Source organism: Phoca vitulina, unplaced genomic scaffold, assembly GCF_004348235.1.
Source record: "Phoca vitulina isolate PV1807 unplaced genomic scaffold, GSC_HSeal_1.0 scaffold25, whole genome shotgun sequence".
Taxonomy (NCBI): Eukaryota; Metazoa; Chordata; class Mammalia; order Carnivora; family Phocidae; genus Phoca; species Phoca vitulina.
Window position 1 is genome coordinate 10,775,126 of NW_022589728.1, and position 26,676 is coordinate 10,801,801.

Below are 26,676 nucleotides of genomic sequence, written 5' to 3' on the forward strand. Positions count from 1 at the left end.
AAAAAAACTAGCTGTACTAGGAAAACAATAAGAATAGCTCTAGAGCAAACTATAACTGATACAATATTCCTCCTTCACATCTCAGCACCAATTCTTCAGTCACGGTTGGCTTTCCGACAGGCTACCTTCCATAATTTCATCTTCTTGTATCATCTAGAAAAAAAATCTTGAAAAATGCCAAGTCTTAAACATTTTACCATTCATGCTCCTTTACTCAGGAGGCTACGAGGGGATATACTCTTCCAGAATGAGAGCCTGAGTGGCGGGATGCAGGAGTCAGGGAGTCAGGGCAGGAGAGCAGTGGGGTAAGGTCTAGGGCGATAGTGATAGAGGGTCCCCAGAAAACCTCCCCAGGACTGACAGAAGAATTTTAAGGCCAGAATATAGTGGGTTCTCTTCACCTCCAGGGACAAATGAGATGCTTTACTTAAAACCACATTAAGCTTCTAGTTCAAATTCCAACCCAACCTTGCATTGAAGTTCTTTCCTTCAATTAAAGCTGATAGGGTCAGTCTGACGCCTGGTCGAAGAGTCTGAGTACAAACCCAGTCCAATCAGGCTGGCATTATTTACGTGAGCAGATAGAGAAGTTCTACAGTCCAGCTTGTGTTTAGCAGCAATGCCAAAATGGGTATTGTTACTGCCGGCTGTCCAGGCAAGGTTTATTGACGTTTCAGTCTTCTCCTTAACCTTCTGATAGATAGACCCTCCAAATTCAGTGCCGTCAGTCACATGAGTGTGCAGCTGGAAGTCTGCAGCCTTGTAACCCAGGGCGAAATTATTCTGTGACAGTTTGGATTTGGCTATGTCAAAACTCACCTGATAGCCAGTAAGCCAACCTTCAAAGGCTAACACAGCCCAGCCATAGATGGTTGGTCCAGAAAAGTCTGTATCAACCTTCAGCATCGCCCTGGTGGAGCAGAGACAGGCCCTCTGGTCAGAGATATGTGTAACACACCAACTTACTGTGACCTAGGAAAGGCCACCAAGGATGTCTTCAATAAAGGATATGGATTCAGCATGGTCAAAATAGATCTGAGAACCAAATGTTGTAGTGGAGTGGAATTTTCTACTTCTGGTCATGCTTACACTGATACAGGGAAAGCATCAGGAAACATAGAGACCAAATATAAGGTCTGTAACTATGGACTTACCTTCACCCAGAAATGAAACACAGACAATACTCTTGGAACAGAAATCTCTTTGGAGAGTAAGTTGGCTGAAGGGTTGAAGCTGACTCTTGATACCATATTTGTACCGAACACGGGAAAGAAGAGTGGAAAATTGAAGGCCTCCTATAAACAGGATTGTTTCAGTCTTGGAACTCTCACCACTTTTATTCAACATAGTACTGGAAGTCCTAGCCATAGCTATTATACAACATAAAGAAATAAAAGGCACTCAAATTTATAAGGAAAAAGTAAAATTCTCACTATTTGCAGATGACATGATACTATGTATATAAAATCCTAAAGACTTCACCAAAAAACTCCTGGAATTGATAAATGAATTCAGCAAAGTCTCAGTCATTGTACAGAAATCCATTGCATTCCTATACATTAATAATAAAGCAGCAGAAAGTGAAAGTAAGAAAACAATCCCATTTACAATTACACCAAAAACAATAACATATCTAGGAATAAACTTAACCAAAGAGGTTAAAGACCTGTATTCTAAAAACTATAAAACGCCTCTTGAAAGAAATACAAGACAATGCAATGAAATGGAAAGACATACCATGTTCATGGATTGGAAGAACAAATATTGTTAAAACAGCTATAATACCCAAAGCAATCTACACACTTAATGCAATCCCTATCGAAATACCACCAGCATTTTTCACAGAACTAGAAAAATCCTAAAATTTATATGGAGTCACAAAAGACCCTAAATAGCCAAAGCAATTTTGAAAAACAAAAACAACTGGAGGCATTATAATTTCAGTCTTCAAGTTATAATACAAAGTGGTATAATACAAATACAAAAATACATATTAAAACAATATGACACTGGCATAAAAATAGACATAGACTAATAGAAGAGAATAGAAAACGCAGAAATAAACCCATGATTATATTGTCAATTAATCTTCCACAAAGGAAAAATGAGTATACAAAGGGAAAAAAAAAATCTCTTCAACAAATGGTGTTGGGAAAACTGGACAGTTACATGCAAAAGAATGAAACTGGCCCACTTTCTTTCACCATACACAAAAATAAACTCAAAATGGATTAAAAACTTAAATGTGAGACCTGAAACCATAAAAATCCTAGAAGACAGCACAGGCAGTAATGGCTCTGACGTCGGCCACAGCAACATTTTTCTAGATATGTCTCCTGAGGCAAGGGAAATGAAAGCAAAAGTAAACTATTGGGACCACATCAAAATAAAAAGTTTCCACACAGCAAAAGAAACAACCAACAAAACTAAAAGGCAACCTACTGAATGGAAGAAAATATTTGCAAATAACTTATCCAATAAAGGGTTAGTATCCAAAATATATAAAGAACTTATACAACTCAAATCCAAAAAACAAACAGTCCAGTTTAAAAATGGGCAGAAGACACGAACAGACATTTCTCCAAAGAAGACTTCCAGATGGCCAACAGACACATAGAAAGATGTTCAACATCACTTATCATCAGGGAAATGCATATCAAAACCACAATGAGATACCACTCCACACCTATCAGAATGGCTAAAATCAAAAACACAAGAAACAAGTGTTAGGATGTGAAGAAATAGGAGCTCTCATGCACTGTTGGTGGGAATGCAAACTGCTACAACCACTCTGGAGAACAGTATGGAATTCCTCAAAAAATTAAAAATAGAACTACCCTATGATCCAGTAACCGCAGTACTAGGCATTTACCCAAAAAATACAAAAACAGGAATTCAAAGAGATACATGCACCCCTATGTTTATTGCAGCATTATTTATAATAGCCAAACTATGGAAGCAGCCCAAGTGTCCAACAATTGATGAATGGATGAAGAAGATGTGATATCTTATATATATGTAATATAAAATATTACAAATATTTATAAATATTATTAAAAAATCTTGCCATTTTCAATGACATAGATAGAGCTAGAGAGTATAACGCTAAGTAAAATAAGTCAGACTGAAAAAGACAAATACCATATGATTGCACTCATATGTGGAATTTAAGAAACAAAACAAAAGAACAAAGAAAAAAAGAAGAAGAAAGAGAAACCAAGAAACAGACTCTCAACTATAGAGAACAAACTGATGGTTACCAGAGGGGAGGTGGGTGGCGGAGATGGGTGAAATATGTGATGGGGATTAAAGGGTACACTTATCATGATGAAAAAAATAATAAAATAATTAAAAACATACATGTAGGTGAGATAATTAAATCCTCTTTCTGGCCTTGTTTTGTTGCTTTTATTTATTTTTTAATTTTATTTTTTAAAGAGAGAGAGCACGTGCATGCAAGCACACATGAGGGTGGGGGGAGGAGCAGAAGGGGAAGGAGAGAGAGAATTTTAAGCAGACTCCATGCTCAGTGAGGAGCTGGCCTCGGGGCTGGATCCCACAACCCTGAGATCATGACCTGAGAGGAAATTGAGTCAGACCCTCAACCAACTGAGCCACCAGGTGCCCAAAGATGCCTTTAATTGCACAGGCAATCTGCTCCTTATCTTGTGGTTTTTAGTTACTTCACTGTGTAACCTTTTTGAAGGCATTTTTGGTGACAACAGGAATCCAGACATGTTAAAATTTAACAGCTGGAGTGGTAAGAATGCAAATAATGCAACCAGGTGACAAAGTGTTCAAGGGATACTTCTGGGCATGGCTACATGAGGAGGCTGAAAAAATGTCTCAACTTACTCTTTGGCCTGGCAGCTGAAATATTTTGTTGACATTGATTATTACAGAAACCTTAAGCTCTGAGTTGTTAAAATGTGAAAACCAATATAGATTCTAGGAAGAGAAAATCCAATAACTCTAGAATTATAGAAAAATTTCTGTTCCTCAGGCATTATGCCAGGCATCAAAGACCATTTCAAGCATCGCCCCAGCCCTCAGGAAGTTTCTATAAGATGAAGTAATGATTACACAGAAGAAACAACTGGGAAGACAGGCAAAGACAAGACCACTTCTGATGACATGTAAAATTACATGACAAGGACTATGGCAAGAACTGAAGGATGAGGGTGCCATCCAAAGGTCAAATTAATACAATTGTCTCATTATCCACACAGAAGAGACTAAATGTTTGAAACTACGGTAATTTTCCTTATGAATACAGTTCAGAAATTATGCATTTTCCTGGCCATGTAAATGCAACCAAATGATTGATTCTGAACATCTGGAACACTTTTGGCCACGTCGAACTTGGAACAAAGCATTTGGCATCCTTTTTAAGGGTGTGTGCTTCCACAATTTAGGGAGGAATCCCCGCTAGAATTCCACAGTTAAAAGCAAATACAATTTTTAATATGCTGAAAGAGTACTATCCTGTGTGGTAGAGGAACACCCAGCTAGTAAATGATGGAGCCCAGGATAACCCAAATGTCAATGTGGCCCATCTCCTGTGGAGTGAGGATGAATTTAGAGACTTCAATGATTTTGCTTTCTTAGTGGAACCCATATGCTCTTAAATATTCCAGATATTATTAAAAATTAACTCGAATAGAAGTGGACTCAAAATATTACAGTGTTCCTTTAATGATTTTTTCGGACACTGATGTAGAAAAAGAGCTGTGTCCTTTTATCAACATGGCTATTTCAAAAGTGCTCTCGTAAATTCTTGTGTAGTATTGATCATTTCTTTATATTTTCTGTATAAGAATTATGTATCAAGTGCATTAAAATATATTTAAATTTTGCTCCTTGTAAGAATTATTCATCGTGGTCAGTGAAAGAATATAGAAAATAGAACCTTGAGCTGCGCAGAGGGGCGGGCTGTGCACACATCAGCTCTGAGAAACAGACACAGCACCTCTGACTCCTCACTCCCAGAACAGCCCCGGGCGTCTGTCCGTCGGCAAAAGAACAGTCCGCCCCTGTGCTGAATCCGCAGAGGAACATCAGGGAGCAACCAGAACAAACTATGGGCACGCATGGCAACCCGGACAAATATCTCGGACGGCAGGTGGAGCAGAGGCGGCCAAACAGAGGGCACGAGGCTCCATGTATATGAGCTCCCCGAGCCAGCAGCAACCTCCCCCCCAAGGCGACACACATGAGCGCGGCCTGGATCAGGAATGCATGTGCGCCGGCTCGCAGCAGCATGACCCACAGCATCGGGAGCGTGGACGCCACCCAGCTGTGCGTCACGGAGGCAGGGACACACGACGCGCTGTTCTTTAACCTTCCGGGAATGAAGCCCGGGCGCGCCAGGACATGGGTGACCCCCGAGGATGTTATGATCCGCCAGGAGGCCAGTCACAAAAGGACAAGTCCTGTAGGATCCACTCGCAGGACATCCTGCAGCGATCCGAGGCACAAAGACGGAGCAGCTGGGCTGGGGAGCCACTGGGGACGGAGTTCCGGTGTGGGACGATGGAAACGTTCTGGAGGGGGAGGGTGGCGACAGCTGCTGGACACCGAAAATGTACTCAATGCCCCTGAACCGAACGCTTAGAAATGGTTAAGATGCGAGATTTTGTTTTCTGTATTTTACCACGATTTGAAAGGAAGGAGAACACCTAACGCTGAGTGGAGGAAAGCCATCGGCGGTCACCCGGCAGGGGTGGCGACGGGGAAGGCACACCTGGGACGGAACCTTCCAGAATGACAGGAATGCGATGCCCGAGGGCTGGGGTGGTGGATGCACAGATGGACACCTGTGTCAGAAGCCAATGAGCAGAACTCTTCAAATGGCTGTACTGTGGGGCGTCTGGGTGGCTCAGTCTGTTAAGTGTCTGCTAAGCATCTGCCTTCGGCTCAGGTCATGATCCTGGGGTCGTGGGATGAGTCCCGCGTCAGGTTCCCTGCTCAGCAGGGTGTTTGCTTCTCCCTCTCCTTCTGCCGCTCCCCCTGCTTGTGCTCTCTCTCTCCAATAAATAAATAAAATCTTAAAAAAAAAAAAAAATTAGAAAAACAGGGACGTCTGGGTGGCTCAGTCGGTTAAGTGTCTGCCTTCGGATCAGGTCATGATCCCAGGATCCTGGCATCAAGCCCTGCAAAGGGCTCCCTGCTCAGCAGGGAGCCTGCTTCTCCCTCTCCCTCTGCTCCTTCCTATTGCTCATTCTCTCTCTCTCCAATAAATAAATAAATAAAATCTTTTTTAAAAAATTAAAAAAAAAATAGAACCTTGAAATAAAGCAAATGACCCAATTGACAATTGAAACTCCTTCCTTTTTAAGTCATATTTCACTTTAGTTTTGCTTGAAGATTTTTCAGCAGCCCCGTAAAATATTTCTATTTTGTGGAGGGGAGGACTTTCTAAATGTGGTAAAATTTAAATTTTTTATGGAAGCAGAATTCAACACACATCTTTGAAAGGAGAGTCAAATACCATACAGTAAATTAATTCAACTATATTTACAAGTTATGTTCACCTTACTGGTATGTCATCCAACCATATTTTTATTACCTGTGGAAGGTGTGGCTCATGACTATGATAGAATGTTTAGTACTGATGACCACTTCACTATGGCAAAATAATGTATGATCAAGGAATTTTAAAAATAGCTTTGTAAAAGAATACAAGAACACCAATTCAAAGGGATACATGCACCCCTATGTTTATAGCAGCATTATACACAATAGCTAAGATATGGAAGCAGCCCAAGTGTCCATCGACTGAGGAATGGGTAAAAAAGATGTGGTGTATACATACAATGGAATATTATTCAGCCATAAAAAAAGAATGAAATCTTGCCACTTGCAATGACATGGATAGAGCTAAAGTATAATGCTTAGTGAAACAAGTCAGTGAGACTTGGACTTTGAGTGGTCTGATACAAAAGCAGACCCACAAATAGGAATATACTCTAACAACTAACTACCAAGGTCCGGTATGCCTAACCAAAGATATGATTACATATTAAAATCTCTTTATATTCCATGCTATGCCTGAAGTACAGTATTCTTATTTTCAAAAAAATGCCTCTTAGATCTCTTCCTGTTATAATGTTGCCTATGGGTAGGAGTAAATATAAGAATGATTACGATACATTTTTGTTCAATTTTCAGAACTGAGAACTTTGTCATTTTAAGGTCCTTGAAATACTAATAATGAATAGTACTACCGTAATTAGCATTGTTGCTATTTTTTTTAAGATTTTATTTATTTATTTGACAGAAAGAGACACAGTGAGAGAGGGAACACAAGCAGGGGGAGTGGGAGAGGGAGAAGCAGGCTTCCAGCGGAGCAGGGAGCCCAATGTGGGACTCGATCCTAGGACCCTGGGACCATGACCTGAGCAGAAGGCAGATGCTTAACAACTGAGCCACCCAGGCGCCCCGCATTGTTGCTATTTCTTAAGATTTCATTTTACCATAAATAGTCGATCACTTGCAGGTCACTTGCTCTACTGAATTATGCAACTTCCTCTTCCTTTTTGAAATCCCGGCCACATGACAAACCAGACTGCGCTAAACTCTTTAGAATGTGTGCTTCCATTCCGGAACACATTTCCTTCCTCACGGTTTTACATCAACAAGATTACAAACAATGTTTTATTGAACAGTGAAACCACCACTTAAAACACTCCTCAGCTGACTTTCCTGGAACAAATTTGTTTATGTACATTCTAGAGAATCTCACTTAAAAGAGAGTATCTTTCTGAAAAACAAATATGTAAATTATATTTTGTTAATTCAGTCACTTTTTAAATGCATGAGGGGTGCTCCCTATTGAAAAAGAACATGGAGATAAATATAAAGACACTTGTGAAAAGTGAGTAATTATTTCTTAGTAAATATTACTTTTTAAGTTTGGATTTAGTGTAAACTGGTTATTTTATAATAGAACATTCATGTGTAAATATGAATAGTCTCTGTTGTTAAATTACCTTTTCCCAGGTATTTACAATTTTACAAAGTTACTTTTTTTTTAAGTTTTTAATTTTAATTCCAGTTAGTTAACTTACAGTGTTAGTTTCGGGTGAACGATATGTAATTCAACACTTCCATATATCACCCTGTGTTCATCTCAACAAGTACACTCCTTCATCCCCATCTCCTATTTCACCCAGGTCCCCAACGATCAGTTGTTCTGTATATTAAGCGTCTGTTCCTTGATTTGTCTCTCTCGCACTTATTTTTTCCCTTTGCTTATTTGCCTTCTTTTGTTTCTTAAAATTCCACATATGTGTGAAAGCATATGGTATTTGTCTTTCTCTGACTGATTTGTTTCACTAAGCATTATACTTTAGCTCTATCCATGTCATTGCAAGTGGCAAGATTTCATTCTTTTTTTATGGCTGAATAATATTCCATTGTATGTATACACCACATCTTCTTTACCCATTCCTCAGTCGATGGACACTTGGGCTGCTTCCATATCTTAGCTATTGTGTATAATGCTGCTATAAACATAGGGGTGCATGTATCCCTTTGAATTGGTGTTCTTGTATTCTTTTACAAAGCTATTTTTAAAATTCCTTGATCATACATTATTTTGCCATAGTGAAGTGGTCATCAGTACTAAACATTCTATCATAGTCATGAGCCACACCTTTCACAGGTAATAAAAATATGGTTGGATGTTCTGGAAAATAATACTAGCATCTATAGCTAACCTGTGATCATGTTTTGGGTCTAAACTAATAAATAATATGTTGATCTTACTGTGTCTACACAGATATTATTCAAAGATGAGTCATGTAAAGTGATATGATTACATTTCTTTTCTTGGTCAATTTGCCTCATTTTTTCCCCCACTGCTTTGTACTCTAATTTCTTATTAATTCATCTCCCCTCTCCGAGAAACAGGAATCTCTTGTTCTGTTCAAATATGTTACTTTTCTTGGAGACATTACCCCTAGAGCCCTCTATCATCCAGTTTCAAATGGGATTGCTCCCTTCCGGGCCTCTTGTATAGCTGTCATTCGAGGATCTCCCTTCATGTTCTTCAACAATGTTCACCTGAGGCTGAAGCCTCTGTGTTGAGAGAACCTCCTCACCCCCTTTTCTTTTTCCTTGCTGTATTCTTATTTTTGTGCAGCAAATGCACATTTAGGTTGTCATTTACTTTCTGACAAAGAGAGCATAAGAGATAAACTTTATGATTCTTTGTATTGTTTATAAAAATGTCTTCATGTATCACACTTGAATGATCTCATCTGCCTCAGTGTAGACCTCTAGGTTAGAAATCACTTTCCTTTATAATTTTGAAGGCATTGGTCCATTGTCTAATGGCTTCAGGCATTTCTATTGAGAAGTCCAATCTATTCTGATTCTCAGTCATGAGCATAGAACCTGTTTCTTCTACCTGGGAACCTGTGCATGAACTCAGTCTCCAGTGCCCTCTCCTCCTTAAAGGTGGGGAACCGAGGCTGAAAGTACCAACTCTAATAAAAAAAAATGTTTTTAAGACTTTAATTTATTTGACAGAGAGAGAGAGAGCACAAGCAGGGGGAGTGGCAGGCAGAGGGGGAAGCAGGCTCTCCACCGATCAGGAAGCCCAACGCGGGACTCGATCCCAGGACCCTGGCATCATGACCACAGCTGAACCCAGACACTTAACAGACTGAGCCACCCAGGGGCCCTGTCTCTAATCAAACGCTTGGTCTTCCTGACAACCAGCCTCCAGCATGAAGCTATCTAGGACTCCTACACCCTCCAGCCATTAGCCACCTCATTAACATAATAAGGACACACCTCTCACTCTTGAAACTCAAAGGGTTTCTGAAGTTCTGATCCAGGAACTGGAGACAAAGACTAAGTATATATATGCACACCACATACGGTCCTATGGCTTTTGACAAAAGCTAATGTCATTGTCTACCATTATGATATCATACAAAATAGATTCACCACCCTGTGTTTCACCTACTTATCCTTCTCCTTATTTCCCACACTTGTGGTAACTATTTTTTACTGCCTCTATAATTTGACTTTTTCCATAATATCATATAGTTAGAATCATATAGTATGTAGCCTTTTTAGACTGCTTTCACATAGAAATATGCATTGAAGTTTCCTCCGTGTTCTTGCTTGACTTGACAGCTCATTTCTTTTTATTGCTGAATAATATTCCATAGTATGGATGTACCACAGTTTATCTATTCACCTATTGAATGATATCATGTTTGCTTCCAGTTTGGGGCAATTACGAATAAAGCAGCTATAAATATTCACGTGCAGAGTTTTTTTTGTTTGTTTGTTTTTAAAGAGTTATCTATTTACTTGAGAGGGAGAGAGCACAGGCAGGAGAGGCAGAGGGAGAGGCAGAAAGAATCCCAAGCAGACTCCACACAGAGTGTGGAGCCCGCCGTGGGGCTCGATATCAAGACCCCAAGATCATGACCTGAGCCGAAACCAAGAGTCAGAAGCTGAACCAACTGTGCCACCCAGGCACCCCCACGTGCAAAGTTTTGTGTGAACATAAGTTTTCTACTCATGTGAGCAAATATTCATGAGCATGGTAACTGGTTCATATGGCAAGAGTATGTTGATCTGTGTTAAGAACTTCCAAATTACCATCCAAAGTGGCTGTACCATTTACATTCCTACCAGCAATGAACAAGCATTCTGGTTGCTCCATACCCTCACTGGCATTTGGTGTTGTCAGTATTTTGGATGTTAGCCTTGCTCATAGGCATGTCGTGGCATCTCATTGTTGTTTTAATTTGCATTTCTCTAATGTCATATGCTGTTGAGTCTCCTTTCATACACTCACTTTTCATTTGTATATCTTATTTGGTGAGGTGTTTGTTCAGATCTTTTGCCCAGTTTTAAATTGGGTTGTTTTCCTATTGTTGAGGTTTCAGTGTTTTTTGCGTATTTTGAATACAAGTCCTTTATCAGATATGTATTTTGCAAATATTTTCTCCTAGTTTGTGGCTTTTCTTTTCCTTCTCTGAACAGTGTCTTTCACAGAGCAGAAGTTTTAAATTTTAGTGAAGTTTAACTTGTAAATTTTTTCTTTCATGGATTGTGTTTTTGTTGTTTCTAAAAACTTATGACCAAACCCAAGGTCACCTAGATTTTCTCCAATGTTATCTTTCAGAAGTTTAGTTTTGCATTTTAAATTTAAGTCAGTGATCCATTTCATTTTATTTTTTTAAGATTGTATTGATTTATTTCAGAAAGAGAGAGAGAACACAAGCAGGGAGAAGGGGCAGAGAATGAGAGAGAAGCAGGCTTCCTGCAGAGCAGGGAGCCCGATGTGGGGCTCTATCCCAGGACCCCGGGATCAAGACCTGAGCTGAAGGCAGATGCTTAACTGACTGAGCCACTCACGTGCCCCAATGATCCATTTCAAATTAAGTTTTGCAAAAGGTGTAAAGTCTATGTTTACACATTTTTTTTTTTTTTTGCATGTGGATGTTCAGTTGTTCCAGAATCATTTTTTGAAAAAACTATCCAATTGACACATTTGTCAAAGACCCATTGAATGTATTTGTGTGAGTCTATTTCTGGACTCTGTATTCTTTCCACTGATCTATTTTTCTAGTCTTTTGCCAATACCACACTGTTTTGAATACTGTAGCTTTATAGCAAATTTTAATATTGGGCACTGTCAGGCCTGTGACTTTGCTCCTCTTCTTCAGTATTGGTTGCCTCTCCTGGGACTTTTGTCTTTCCATAAAGACTTTAGGATTAGCTTGTTGATGTCCAAAAAATAATTTGCTGAGATTTTAATTGAGATTGTGTCAAACCTATCAAGTTGGGAAGAACTGACATCTTTTTTCTTTTAAGATTGTATTTATTTGAGAGAGAGAGAGAGAGAGAATGAGAGAGAGAAAGAGAGCATGAGAAGGGGGCAGGGTCAGAGGGAGAAGCAGACTCCCTGCTGAGCAGGGAGCCCGATGGGGGACTAGATCCCGGGACTCCAGGATCATGACCTGAGCTGAAGGCAGTTGCTTAACCGACTGAGTCACCCAGGCACCCAAAACTGACATCTTGACAATATTCAATCTTCCCACTCATAAACATGGAATATCTTTCCATTTATTTGGATCTTCTTTGATTTCTTTCATCCAAATTTTATAGTTCTCCTCATATAGATTTTGTACACATTGTGTTAGATTTATACCTAAGTATTTCATTTTTTTTTTGTGCTAATGTAAGTGGTATTGTGTCTTTAATTTCAAATTCCAGTTGTGCATTCCTGGAAAATATAAACAAGTAGCTTTTGTATATATTAACCTTGTATCTTACAACTTTGCTATGATTGCTTATTATTTTTAGGGTTTTTTTTTTGGTTAATTTTTTGGGATTTTGTACATGATCATGTCACATGTTTATTATTAAAAAACAGGTATATTTCTTCCTTACCAACCTATTGTCTAATTATTTTTAAATGTCTATTTTATCAGCTAGACCATAAACTCTGAGGGTGAGTTTTCATCTTGTTTACTTGTCATCTCTTTTATGCTCAGATTTTTATTAGTTTGACCACATTAAGTTGTGTGGCACTAAATAACTTAGCTAGAAATTAAATGCTTCGAAGTTAATGCTATTTTGTCAAGTACTCTATGTTACTCTATGGTAACTATGATAAACTTGGCTAATTTAGTGCCTCAGTTTCTCTGCGTGCTAACAGGGATGTTGTATCTATGTTATAGATTGGTGTAAGGACTAAAGTCCATCTACATCAAGTTCTTAGGACAGTACCTGGAACATAGTCAGCCCTCAAGAAATATAGATTTTTAGTGTTTGCATTAGGAAATGGGCTATTGCTTTTGCGCAGTACTACGCATAACCTTGAACAGCCAATGAACTTTTCGCTCAGATGGACAAAGAGTAATAAAAGCCAAAGAAAAAAGTTGTAACAAAGAGGGCAGGAGTTGAGAAGGGTTAGTGGAAGCAATGTTTCTGTGAGTGTAAAGTGAGAGGGTCAAGATGAGTAGGAGTAAAGTGGTGGAAGTCCAAGGCTGGCAAGGAAATCTCCAAAGGATAGGTTCTCAAGACTCTCTTTGTACTGGAGGTGATGGGAACCAAATGACCTTGAGGACAGATGAACACAGCACAGGACAGGTAGCACCGACCCTCCCGCACTACCCCTGGGGAGGGTGGAGAAGGTGGGGAGCATAAGCCCGGGCAGCGGGTGGGCGGCTTTACCTTCCCCAACCCTAGCACGAGCAGGAGCGGCCCACGCCCCGCCCCAGTCATCCCGCCCCCGCTCCCCGCTGCCCTGTTACCATAGGGACTGGGTCACCTGACCAGGAGCCGCGCGCGTGCGCGGGCGGAAGGCGGGGGCGGCACCGTGACGAGCCTCGCGGGCGGTCCTCGGGCTCGAGCGGCTCTTCTGTCTTCGGGTCTCGCAAGTCCGTGCCAGTTACCGGAGGCGGCGGCGGCAACGGCGGTGAGCGGGTCCTTGTGGCCTAGGTGAGCAGCGGTGTGGGGAGAGAGGGGCGCTCAGGCCGCGTCCTGGGTGCGGGGACTAGGGGCGGAGGCGATGGAGCCACGGGTCACCTAGCGGAGAGCGTCTGGGTCTCAGAGGTTTTCGGGAAGCGGCGGCGACGCCCTCTCCTCAGTGGTCTCCGCGCCCCTCCTTGCGTCCTGCGGGGCCCGGGGCGAAAGTTTGCACGAGCGGCTCGCTCTGCCTGCGACCCTGTGGGTTTCGTGGTCTCGCCCGGGACTGGGGCGAGGGGCGAGGGGGCGGTGGGGGGACGCCGGGGGTCGGCGGGGTTAGGGACAGCCCTGAGGCCCGGCCCGCGGCGACGCCGTCAGCTGCCGCCTCAGCTCGGACTCCTCGTTCCGGTCCGTCTCGACCGTTTTTTGTTCCTCTTGGCTGAGATCCCTGGGGACCGGTGGAAGGAAGAGCGGCTGGCTGTGGCTCGTCACGGTGCTCTGCGTTCCTTGGACTGTACCCAGTCACCTTCCTGGGTGGCTTGATCGGACCGCCCTGGATTTGGAAGGAGGAAGGAGGTGTCTGTTGAGTGGGCCAAGCCTTGACTTTCTGGAAGGGGGTGGGGAGGGGTTGTTCGCTGCGCGCCTATTCCTGGAGAAGTTGGAGGAAAGGGAGAAACGTTCCAGCGGGGTGTGTGCAGAAGGAAATATCCCTTGAGCTTTAATGACTCACAGTTTTCATTTCACGATTTCCTTGTAGTAATGGGAAAGTGAAGGCATATGGATGTGGAGTTTACCTTTTCACCAAAGTGGAATTATTTAATCATGGAGTCTTCCAATGTGCCAGTTTTTGAAAGGAATTTCTAGGTTATCTAGTCTGTATATATTATCTGCATACGCATTTACTGTGATTTCTTTTTTCCTTTATGTAAGTACATAACTTCATAAGTACATTTGGTTTACCAAACTCTTAACATCTCCGTGTTTGAAAGAAAAAAACAAAAAGGAAAATTACATTGAAAACAGCTGCAGGCTGTTAGCTTTATCTTCAATGTATGTAAGTGATTAAAATTCACATTTTCCAATCTTTACCTTTTCTATTTGAGGTTGAGGGCAAACGGTTAAAAAAAATTTTTTTTTTCATGTTTTCTGTTACCAATTTAGCTCTATAAATTTTTGTCCTTTAAATGGTACGGAAATATTATAGATCAAGTGGTTTGTGCCACAGAATGAAAATAAGGAAGTGGAATGTCTTTTAAAATGTTCAGGAAATAGTCCATTATAATCCAGATTTAACTTCGACAACGTTAACTTTTAGTTATTTTGAGTATTATAAGCATATGAAAATCTTTACCATAAGAGGATGAATTTACAAATAGTTGACAGTTGAATGTACTCTTCAGTAAAACCATTTCTTAAACATAACTCAACTATTTTTTTTCCTATGTTTGCCAGATATAGGTACTTTTTTTAGGTAGTAAATGCCAAGATTTTCTAAAAAAAAAAAAAAAAAATTCCTCTGAACAACTTCAAAAAAATCTAGTAATAGTTATATTAGCATTTATTAATTTCTTTCCAAGTACTGCCAGCATTATTTGTACATTTATTTAATTTTTGAGGTGATGAACAGTAACATGGCTCGAAATGTAAGCAATAAAATAGGTTCTCAGTGTAGTCTCCTTCCTTCTAAAGGCCCCCCCAGCCAACCACATTTCCTTCCTGTAGGAGCCAACTGTTTTATGTTTCTTAGGTATCCATCCAGGAATATTTAATACCTATACAAACAAACATATTCTCCCCCTTCCTCTTTTCTTTTTTATTGTGGTAAAATACACACAACAAAATTTACCATCTTAACCATTTTTAAGTGTGCAGTTCACAGGTTTTTAAATACACTGACTATGTTGTACAGCCATTACCACCATCCATCCTTAAAAAACTCTTCATCTTGTAAAATGGAAACTCTATACCCATTAAACAATAAGTCCCCATTCTCTCCTTCCCCCCAGACCTTAGTAACCACCATTATACCTTTATGATTTTGACTAAGTACCTCATATAAGTGGGATCATATGGTATTTGTCTTTTTGTGATTGGTGTATTTCACTTAATGTAATGTCTTCAAGATTCATCCAGCATGTCGCAGAAATTCTTTCCATTTTAAAGCTGAATAATGTTTCATTGTATGTGTATACCACATTTTGCTTGTCCATTCATTTATAGGTGGACACTTGCATTACTTCCATGTTTGAGCTTTTGTGGATATTGCTGCTGTGAACATGGGGGTACAAATCTCTCTTTAGACATAGATTTTAATTCTTTTGGGTGTATACCCGGAAGTGGAATGATGGATCATATGGTAATTTTTTTTTTTTTTTGTGGAACCACCATACTGTTTTCTAGTGGCTCTACCATTTTATATTCCCATCAGCAGTGCACAAGGGTTCCAATTTTTCCACATCCCCTCTAATTGATCCTTCTTTTAAAATTTCAATATAGTCAACATACAGTGTTACATTAGTTCCAGGTGTACAATATAGTGATTCAATAATACTATATATCACCCAGTACTCATTAGGACAAATACATTCCTTAATCCCCCGTCACCAATTTCACTGATCCCCCCAGCCACTTCCCTTCTGGTAACCATCAGTTCGTTCTCTATAGTTAAGAGTCTGTTTTTTGGTTTGCCTCTTTTTCTCCCCTTTGCTCATTTGTTTCTTAAATTCCACATTCCACATATGAGTGAAATCATATGGTATTTGTCTTTTTCTGTCTTATTTTGCTTAGCATACTCCCTAGCTTATTCATTTCCAAATGGCAAGATGTCATTCTTTTTTATGGCTGAATAATATTCTGTGTGTGTGTGTGTGTGTGTGTACATCCCACATCATCTTCATTCATCTGTTGATGGACACTTGGGCTGCTTCCATAGTTTGGCTATTGTAAATAATGCAATAAACACAGGGGTGCATGTATCCCTTTGAATTTGTGTTTTTGAATTTTTTGGGTAAATACCCAGTAGTGCAATTACTGGATTGTAGGGTAGTTCTATTTTTAATTTTTTGAGGAACTTCCATACTGTTTGCCAGAGTGGCTGCACCAGTTTGCATTCCCACCAACAGTGCAAGAGGGTTCCTTTTTCTCACATCGAGGCCAACACTTGTTTTTTCTTGTGTTTTTGATTTTAGCCATTCTGATAGGTGTGAAGTGATATCTCATTGTGGTTTTGATTTGCATTTCCCTGATGATGAGTGATGTTGAACATCTTTTCATGTGTCTGTTGGCCATCTGGATGTGTTTTTTAGAGAAGTGTCTGTTCATGTCTTCTGCCCATTTTTAAATTGGATTATTTGTTCTTTGGGCTTTGAGTTGTATAAGTTCTTTATATATTTTGGATACTAACTCATTATCAGGTATGTCATTTGCAAATATCTTCTTCCATTCAGTAGGTTGCCTTTTAGTTTTGTTGATTGTTTCTTTTGCTGTGCAGAAACCTTTTATTTTGAGGTAGTCCCAATAGTTTACTTTTGCTTTTGGTTTTCTTGCCTCAGGAGACTTAACCTAGAAAAATGTTGCTATAGCCCATGTTAGAGCCGTTACTGCCTGTGCTCTCTCCTAGGATTTTTATGGTTTCAGGTTTCACATTTAGGTCGTTAATCCATTTTGATTTTATTTTTTGTGTATAGTGTGAGAAAGTGGTCCAATTTCATTCTTTTGCATGTATCTGACCAGTTTTCCTTCAATACTTGTTTTTTTTTTTTTTTATAGTAGCCATCCTAATGGGTGTGAAGGTGGTATCTCCTAGTTTTGATTTGCATTTTTGTAATGATTAATGATGTTGAGCATCTTTTCATGTGTTTATGGCCATTCTTGTATCTTTTTTTGACAAATGTCTATTCAAGTCCTTTGCCAGTTTTTTTTTCTTGTTGAGTTTTAGTAGTTCTCTAAATATTCTAGGTATTAATCCCTTATTGGATATATGATTTGCAAATATTTTCTCCCATTCTGTGGGTTGCTTTTTTTTGCTCTGTTGAGGCTGTCTTTTCATGTACAAAAATTTAAAATTTTCATGAAGTCCAGTGTGTAGATTTTCTTTTGTTACCTGTATCTTTGGTATCATGTCCAAATAAATCACTGGTAAATCCAAAGTCATCAATCTTTTGTCCTGTTTTCTTCTAAGAGTTTTTATTGTTTTACGTCTTAAGTTTAGCTCTTTTACCCATTTTGAGTTAATTTTTGTAAGTAGTGTTAGATAAGGGTCCACCTTCATGCTTTTGCACATGGATGTCCAATTTTCTCAGCGCCATTTGTTGAAAAGACTTTCACTCATTGAATGGTCTTGGCACTCTTGTCAAAAATCATTTAACATATATGTGAGGCTTTATTTCTAGGCTTTCTGTTCTTTTCCATTGATCTATATGCCATTATGCTAATACCTTACTGTTTTGATTAGTGTAGCTTTATAGTACATTTTGAAATGAGGAAGTATGAGTCTTCCACTTTTGTTCTTTTTCAAGATTGTTTTGTATATTTGAATCCTTTGAGATTTTATATGGATTAGGATGAGTTTTCTATTCCTGAAAAAAAGTCATTGTGATTCTGATAAGGATTGCATTGAATCTTGAGATCACTTTGGATGATATCGACATTTTAACAGTATTAAGTCTACCAATCCATGAACGTGGGATGTGCTTCATTTTATTTATATTCTCTTTCATTTCTTTCAGCAGTGTTTTGTAGTTTTCTCTCTTTTTTTTATTAAATTTATTTATTTTAGAGAGCACGAGCAGGGGGAGGGGTAGAGGGAGAAGGGGAGGGAGCGGGAGAGAGAATATCTCAAGCCAGACTCTGCGCTGAGCACAGAGCCTGATGTGGGGCTGGATATCACGACCCTGAGGTCATGAACTGAGCCGAAATCAAGAGTTGGATGTTTAACACACTGAGCTACCCCGGTGTGCCAAGAAACCAATGTTTTTATTCTAAGTTTTCCTGGATTTGAAAGTATATATAGATGAAATGGGCAGCATCTTTTTGAGTACAACTAATTGCTCATCAGTTGTCATGTATGAAATTAGCACATGTCCATCTTATCTTGTTCCCAGGTTTCAAATATGTCTCTGTTATAGCTTATCATTACTTACGGTTCTTCTTCATGAACTTGGTTGTCAAAATACAATACTGATTCTAGATCTCAAATATATTTCTAATTCTATTGTTATCATCTGGTAATTTTTGTACTTGCATTATCAAAATGCAGTACTTTTGCAAATGCCTCATGATTTTTTTTTTTAAGATTTTATTTATTTATTTGACAGAGAGATAGAGAGCACAAGTAGGCAGAGTGGCAGGCAGAGGGAGAGGGAGAAGCAGGCTCTCCACTGAGCAGGGAGCCTGACGTGGGGCTTGATCCCAGGACCCTGGGATCATGACCTGAGCCAAAGGCAGCCGCTTAACAGACTGAGCCACCCAGGCGCCCCCTAATGGCTCATGATTTTATTGAGAGGGTGACCATCTTTTTTGTTTTGTATTTGCAGAGAATTTTCATTAATGCTTTATATTATAAACACCAATTAGAATAAACAATGTGATGAGTTTTAGAAAATTTCACTATATTACTGTTTCTTTCCAGTCATATTTGTTTAAAGGCCAACCTTCATTTGGCCACTTAAAAGCCATACATATCAAGTAAATTTTGGTCTACAAATATAAAAGAATAAAAGATGGTAATATATTAGTAAAATAGGATCAAGGGACTTGTTTCAAAATATTGCATGATAAAGTTCTGCCTTTTGAATGACTGAAAAGTTTAATTTCTTTTATTAATTACAAGTATATTGTTTACTTATTCATTCTTAAATTTGAAAAATTTCAATTAGGATATCATGATGGTCTGAAAATTCATGGTCTGTGATTTGCTTAATAATGAATTTCCTCATTATCATAAGAGTCTAGGGTACAGCTACATGTCTTCTGATTTGTCTAATAAACGTTTTCCTCCACTTTCCTTTTCTCTGCTATCATGGGTGAAAAATGAAAAATTCCAAGTGTTCAAGGAACACTTTTTTTTAGTGTCTTCAGAGTTTATATGTTCTTGAAAAGAGGATGTAGTACTTTGGGCAATACAAACTGAAGGATGAAAGAAATGCGATTATTTCAGTACTCTATCAATCTAGGTGATCTTATTTTTTGTTATTTTTAGTTTTTTAGCCTAGTTGCCAGCAGCTGATGAATTCTGATGTAATAATTTCTGGATTGATGAAATAGAAAGGTGTTTCAAGATAGAGGAAAACAAGTTCACTAAAATCCCATAATAGACCTTAGATTTATAAAAAGGTTCAGTTGAACCCTTATGATATTTAAAAGACAGAGTGATTTTACTACATTTAAAGATTTTTCTTTCTCTTTTTTCTTTGGAAGATCTCAAAGAATAAAATTCACTAAATAGAACTGCTGAGAAAAGGAACTCAAAAATTAAGATTGAGTCCATTGGATCCTGATGGAATAGAAAGGGTTGAGGGCAGATTTCTGAACCCTAGTCTAGACTTAACTGTTTCAGTTTCTGGGCTAGGACTCTAGAATCTTTATTAACATTTTTGGTTTATCTTTATGGACTTTAAATTTGAATAAATGCTGTTTTAGGGCCTTAAGATGGTTTTTAATTTGCTATCATATGGTAGTCTAGTAGTCCCTCCTTATCTGCATGGTCAACTGTGGTCTGGAAGCAGATGATTCTCCTTCTGATGTATCATCATCAGGTCAGTAGTAGCCTAACACTAGGTCACAATGCCTGTGTCATTTGCCTCACTTCATCTCATCATTTTATCATCTAACATCACAAGAAGGGCAGTTACAGTACAATAAGATCTTTAGAGAGAGAGAGCACATTCATATAACTTACAGTATGTTGTTACTAATTTCTTACTGTGCCTAGTTGTAACTTAAACTTTATCATAGTTGTATATGTATAGGAAAAAGCATAGTATATATAGGTTCAGTACTATCCCTAATTCAGATATCCACTAAGGGTCTTGGAATGTGTCCCTTTTGGATTAAGGGGGTACTTTAGGTTACTTTCCTGATGTGCATTTGTTGTTTCTTGTGCTAATTAAAGTTTTGCACTGTATTATTGAAGCTGATTAGGCTACTTACATGTTTAAATAAGGGAATAGTTTGATATGCTGCCTTCCTATGAAAATAATTTATGGGACTAGAACGTTCAAGCCTGTTGCTATTGAACAGTTCCAGGAACATAGCATGTAGTGGCAGATACTTAAAGAAAAATGTGTTCTAAATTTTTTGCCTTAACAGAAAAGATACTTTGTTGATTTACTGTATCATACATTGAGACCCTGGATAGAAACTTAAGTTGGCAGAGCTGAGACTAAGACTTGGCTTTTCTTTTTTCCCCACTATATTTTTTAATTTTTTAAATTTTTAAAAATTCAGGTGTAATACAGCTATAACATTATATTAGTTTTAGGTGTACAACATAATGATTCTATATTTGTGTATAATATGAAATGATCACAGTAAGTCTAGTTAACACCTGTCACCACACATAGTTTTTTTTCTTGTGGTGAGAACTTTTAAGATTTACTCTCAGCAACTTTCAGATATACAGGACAGCATTATTAACTCTAGTTATCATCCTGTACATTATATCTTCAGGACTTACTTATTTTATAAGTGGAAGTTTGTGCCTTTTGACCCCTTTAACCCATTTTACCCATTCCTTTCCTACCTCCCTCCCATCTCTGGGAACCACCAGTCTTTTCTCCATATCAATGAGTTTTTTTTGTTGTTGTTTAGATTCCACATATAAATGAGGTCATTTGGTTATTGTCTTTGACTTATTTCACATAGCATTATGTCCTTAAGGTCTGTCCATGTTGTCACAAATAGCAAAATATCCTATTTTTTTTATGGCTTAAAACTCCATTGTGTGTGTTTGTGTAGTCTCATCCATAGATGAATGGCAAGATTTCCTCTTCTGTTAAGGCTGAAAAATATCCCATTGTGTATATATACCACTTTTTTTTTTAACCTATTCAACCATTTGTGGACACAGCTTGCTTCCATTGTCTTGGTTATTTTAAATGGTGCTGCCTGGAACATGGAGATGCAGATATCTTTAAGTTAGTGTTTTTTTCCTTCATATAAATACCTGAAGGTGGAATTACTGGATCATATGGTGGTTCTATTTTTAATTTTTTGGAGGAACCTCTATGCTGTTTTCCACAGTGGTTGCACCAATTTACATTCCCACTGGTGGTGTACAAGGGTTCCTTTTTCTCAGTATCTTCACCAACACTTATTTCTTATCATTTTGATAATAGCCATTCTAACAGGTGGAGGTGCTATCTCATTCTTGTTTTGATTTGCATTTCCCTGATGACTAATGATGTTGAATTGAGCACCTTTTCATATACTTGTTTGCCATCTGTATGTCCTTGGGAAAATGTCTATTTGGATCCTCTGTCCAATTTTGAATCAGATTTATTTTTTTATGTTTGCTCTTGAGTTGTAGGAGTTCTTTATTTTGGATATTAACTCCTTATCAGGTATATGACTTGGAAATATTTTCTCCTGTTTTGTAGGTTGCCTTTTCATTTATTGATTGTTACCTTTGCTCTGCAGAGGTTTTTTAGTTTGACATAGTCTCCACTTGTTTAGTTTTCTTTTGTTGCATTTGCTTTTGGTCTTAATCCAAAAAAAAAAAAATCACCAAGACCAATGTCAAGGAGCTTATCATCTGTGTCTTTTTTCTAGAGGTTTTTAGGCCTTAAGTTCAAGTCCTTAATCCATTTGGAGTTGATTTTTGTGTATGGTATAAGATATTGGTCCAGTTTCATTGTTTTGCATGTGTCTGTCCAGTTTTCCTAGCACCATTCATTAAAGAGACTGTCTTTTCTTCATTGTATATTCCTGGCTTCTTTGTCATAAGTTAATTGACCACACGTGTGGGTTTATTTCTGGGCTCTCTTTTCTGTTCTGTTGATCTGTGTGTGTGTTTTTATGCCAATAGCATACCCTTTTGATTACTATAGTTTTATAAGGTAATTTGAAATCTGGAAGTGTGCCGCCTTTAGCCTGTTCTTCTTTCAAGATTGCTTTGGCTGTTTGGAGTCTTTTGTGGTTCCATACAAATTTTAGGAATTTTTATTCTAGTCCTTTGAAAATGCTATTAGAATTTTTATAGAGATTGTATTAAATCTGTAGATTGCTTTGGGAAATATGTATATTTTAACAATATTAATTTCTCCATTCCATGAGCACAGAATATCTTTTCATTTATTTGCATTGTCTTCAGTTTTTTTCTTCCTTGTCTTATGGTTTCAGTTTACAGGTCTTTAGTCTCTTTGATTAAATTTATTTCTAAATATTTTTTTATGCATTTGTAAATGGAATTGTTTTCTTAATTTCTCTTTTAGCTTATTAGTGTATAGAAGCAGGTGATTTTTGTGTATTGATTTTTTTATCTTACAACTCTACTGAACTTGTTTATTAGTTCACTTTGTGGTGGAGTCTTTAGGCTTTCTATACATAATATATCACCCACACATAGAGACAGTTTCAACTTCTTCCTTTCCAGTTTTGATGCCTTTTTTTCTTACCTAATTGCTCTGGCTAGGACTTCTAATATTGTATTGAGTAAAATCGGCAAGAGTGAGCATCCTCATCTCTACATTTCTCCCCCTTTTATGTTTTTGATGTCATGATTTACTTCTTTTTTTCTTGTATCTTCCTTCGCAAATTATTGTACTTAGTTATTTTTTACTTTTGTTTTTTAGCATTCATACTAGCTTTGCAAGTGATTGCATCTTTATGGCACTAGATTATTCTGAATTTTACAATATATTTATTTTTACCAGCAAGATTCATACTTTCTTATATTTTCCTGTAATTAGCTCCCTTTGGTTTCTTGTAAGACACAGCTAGTGGTGATGAATTCCATTAGCTTTTGCTTGTCTGTAAAACTTGTTATTTTTCCTTTAATTCTGAAGGACAGTTTTACTGAGTAGAGTATGCTTGGTAGTAGTTTTTTTCTTTATATTATGGCACCTCTTCTGGCCTGCAAAGTTTCTGCTGAAAAGTATGCTTAGTGTCTTATGGAGGCTCCCTTGTACATAACCTGTTGTTTTTCTCCACTGCTTTTAAGATTCTCTCTTTTTAAACATTTTTGACATTTAATTATAATGTGTTTTGATGTGGGTCTCTTTGGGTTCATGTTATTTGGAACTTTCTGGACTCCCTAGATCTGTATATCTGTTTCCTTTCCCAGGTTAGGGAAGTTTTTAGCCATTATTTTTTTCAAGTAAGTTTTTTTCTGCCCCTGTTGTCTTCTGGGACCCTTATAATGGGAATGCTGGTTTGCTTGATGTCCTGTTAGTCTCTTAAGCTATCTTTACTCCCCACCATCCCTTTTTTGTTGTTGTTGTTGCTTTGATTGGATTAGTTCTACTACTCAGTTTTTGAGTTCACTGATTCTATGTTCTACTTCATTTAACCTGGTGTTGAACCCCTCTGTTGTATTTTCAGTTACATTATTGTATTTTTCAGCTTTTGTGACTTCCACTTGGTACTTTCATATATATTCTTCTGAAATTTTCACTTTTTTCACCCATTGTTCTCCTGAGCTAGGTGAGCATATATGACTGTTATTTTGAATTCTGTTAGGTGAATCGTTTATCTCCATTTCATTAAGGTCTTTTACTGAGGTTTTATCTTGTTCTCTTATTTGTAATATTCTTTTGTTTCTCTCTTTTCCTTGACTTTTTGTTGCAATGATTAGATTAAAAAATCATCTCTTTTAGTCTTGACTGACACACCTTACTTAAGAGATGGACCTCATCATTTAACTCAGTTCTCGGTTGTCTCTCATAACTTTTTAATTGTCCAAGCAGCCTGCTTTATTCTTAGCTGCTCCCAGTAGTTGAGGGTGTGCCAAGATCTGTCAGCGTTCCAAAAGGGAGGATCTCAGTCAGCACCTAGATTCAGGCTGGTTGGAAGCTAGACCTTCAGGCAGCAGCTTTTAAAGTATGCAAAATACCTCTTTCAGGGGAAGTTTTATGTCTCCTCATTCTGTGTTGTGCCCTAGGGTGATAGCCAGTTCACTTTTTTGTTGTTGTTGTTGTTGTTATAATCCTGTTGAACCTGTGAATACAGGCTTTCTGGCTACGGAAGCCTGTTTATCCGGGGGTGTGCCCTATGGGCAGCAGCCTGTGTGCCAGTCCTGTACACTAGCTTCTTTTTTGGAGACACCAGAGACCTGGTATGGGGCAGAGGGAGAGTGCAAAGATGTCACCTACTGGCCTCCCCAGTCTCTGGAGAGAATTGTAGTAAGCTCTTAGATGTGTGTTTTTTTTTTTTTTTAAAGATTTTATTTATTTATTTATTTGAGAGAAAGAGAGACAGAGAAACAGCATGAGAGGGGAGAGGGTCAGAGGGAGAAGCAGGCTCCCCGCTGAGCCGGGAGCCCGATGTGGGACTCGATCCCAGGACTCCGGGATCATGACCTGAGCCGAAGGCAGTTGCTTAACCAACTGAGCCACCCAGGTGCCCTTAGATGTGTGTTTAATTAGAAGCCTGTTCCTCAGGCCACAGCTATGAAGATAAGCTAATTGACTTCTTTCATAGAAAGACTGGGGGTGGGGGTGGTTATTTCAGTCGGCTGACTCTGCCTTGTGCCCTGGGGAAGATAGCCTGTTAACAACTGTTTCTGATTGTTACAGTCTTATGGGATTGATGAATTTAAGCCTTGCTGGCCACCAGAGCCAGGCAATCAAGGAGTATCTTCTGGGTAGCAGCTACAAGAGCTAGAGTACCAGATGTGTTGTAACTGCAGTTTAAGATCACTGATTCTACAGTCCAGAATTTTCATCATCCTATGATTTGTTTTTTAACAGCTGGGATTAAATAAACAAATACCATTTTAACTTAATCACTCATCATTTTTAAAAATGCAGACCAGTTGTAGCAGTTGGTTTGATTGAGGGAGTGAGGTCAACAACTCCGAAAATGATATGTATTGCCATTCCAGGTGGTATTATCTGGAAAACTTTACTAGTGTGTTTCCTACCTCATGAACCAGAGTATTGCATCTAGAAAGCAAATTAACTAGATGTTACAAAATATTACATATGGTATTTGAGTTATGGAGACCTTTAGTCTGTATATACATAAAGACTCCGAGAAAGCTACCCTGACATTGAGGAGATGGAGAGTCAAATGGGAAAGTTGATACTGAGGCAGAATAGTCAGGTATTTTTTATTTTTAGATGTTCTAAAAGAAACCCTGTAACTATTCCAAGCTCTGAGAAACCTCTTTGTAGAAACTGACTTGGGGGTTATTTTCTAAGGCCTAGGGATGCACTGGGTGCAGAGGCCTTTCATTATGCATGGAGAGAGTTGAGAGTCTTTGAGGTTGCAAAGAGTTTAGAGTGGGCCAAACCTGGTCTAGGGGTAAGTGGAGAGACCAGTTCTTTCCAGGAATTAGACCAGTGAAACAAAGCTGTTAGGAATGTTGTTCTCAAACTCTGGTAGAGTAGATGGCAAGATGTTTTGCCTACCAATCTCAGGGTCAGTGGGATCTATACCTTGTGATTGATTCTCAGTCAGCTGAAGGAGAGGCCTAGAAACAAAATTCTGTAGTCAGTACAATAGCATGTGAGAGGAGTTTTAAGTGAAAGTAAAATGAGAATTCACATACTGACGTAATAGAATTATTTTCACAATCCTCTTAAATCTCATTATTGGTCATTCTGAAATTCCAACCATACTTGAAAGGATTTTTCAAAGGTAGTTTGGTAGGTCTTCAGAAAGGGCTAATTATTTTTGACATTAGATCAAAGAGTAATGCATACAAGTTAATGGAGCCCTTCAGAAAAATAATACAAGAATTTATTATTCTCCCTGAAAGCTTTGAACAGTTTGTGTTCAAAGATGTAGACTTGAAAGATAAGAAAATTTGAACTTTTCAATGAATGTTTGAAAATATCTTGTTTACTGCTATTTTGACAATATTGGTCAAAATTGAATAAACAGGTGACTTCCTTTTTTAGGATAAGGAATCATGCTAGATAAATAAGAAATTAAAGGTCTTGACCTCAAGAGCAGAGAGAAACATTAACTATATAACATAAGGCAGAGTGAAACTTCTGAAGTGAGAGAAACAGTGTTACACTGAGGTTATCAAAGGTATCCTCATAGCAGTGGCTCTTGCCTGGGATTTTG

The 26,676-nt window shown here is 38.4% G+C and overlaps 1 protein-coding gene and 1 pseudogene across 2 annotated transcripts in view; one reads left to right on the forward strand and one right to left on the reverse strand.

The window, feature by feature from the left end:
- Positions 1 to 438: 438 nt before the first annotated feature.
- On the reverse strand, positions 439 to 906 carry LOC116643235 (annotated as a pseudogene).
- A 12,437-nt stretch (positions 907 to 13,343) lies between these two features.
- SDCBP (syndecan binding protein) overlaps positions 13,344 to 26,676 on the forward strand; it is a 35,798-nt gene continuing 22,465 nt past the window's right edge. Inside the window, exon 1 of one of the 2 annotated variants that reach the window (XM_032421520.1) lies at positions 13,344 to 13,476. The gene's annotated coding sequence lies outside the window, so the exon portion shown is untranslated. The remainder of the gene's footprint in view (positions 13,477 to 26,676) is intronic. The other variant, XM_032421519.1, reaches the window with a different exon arrangement.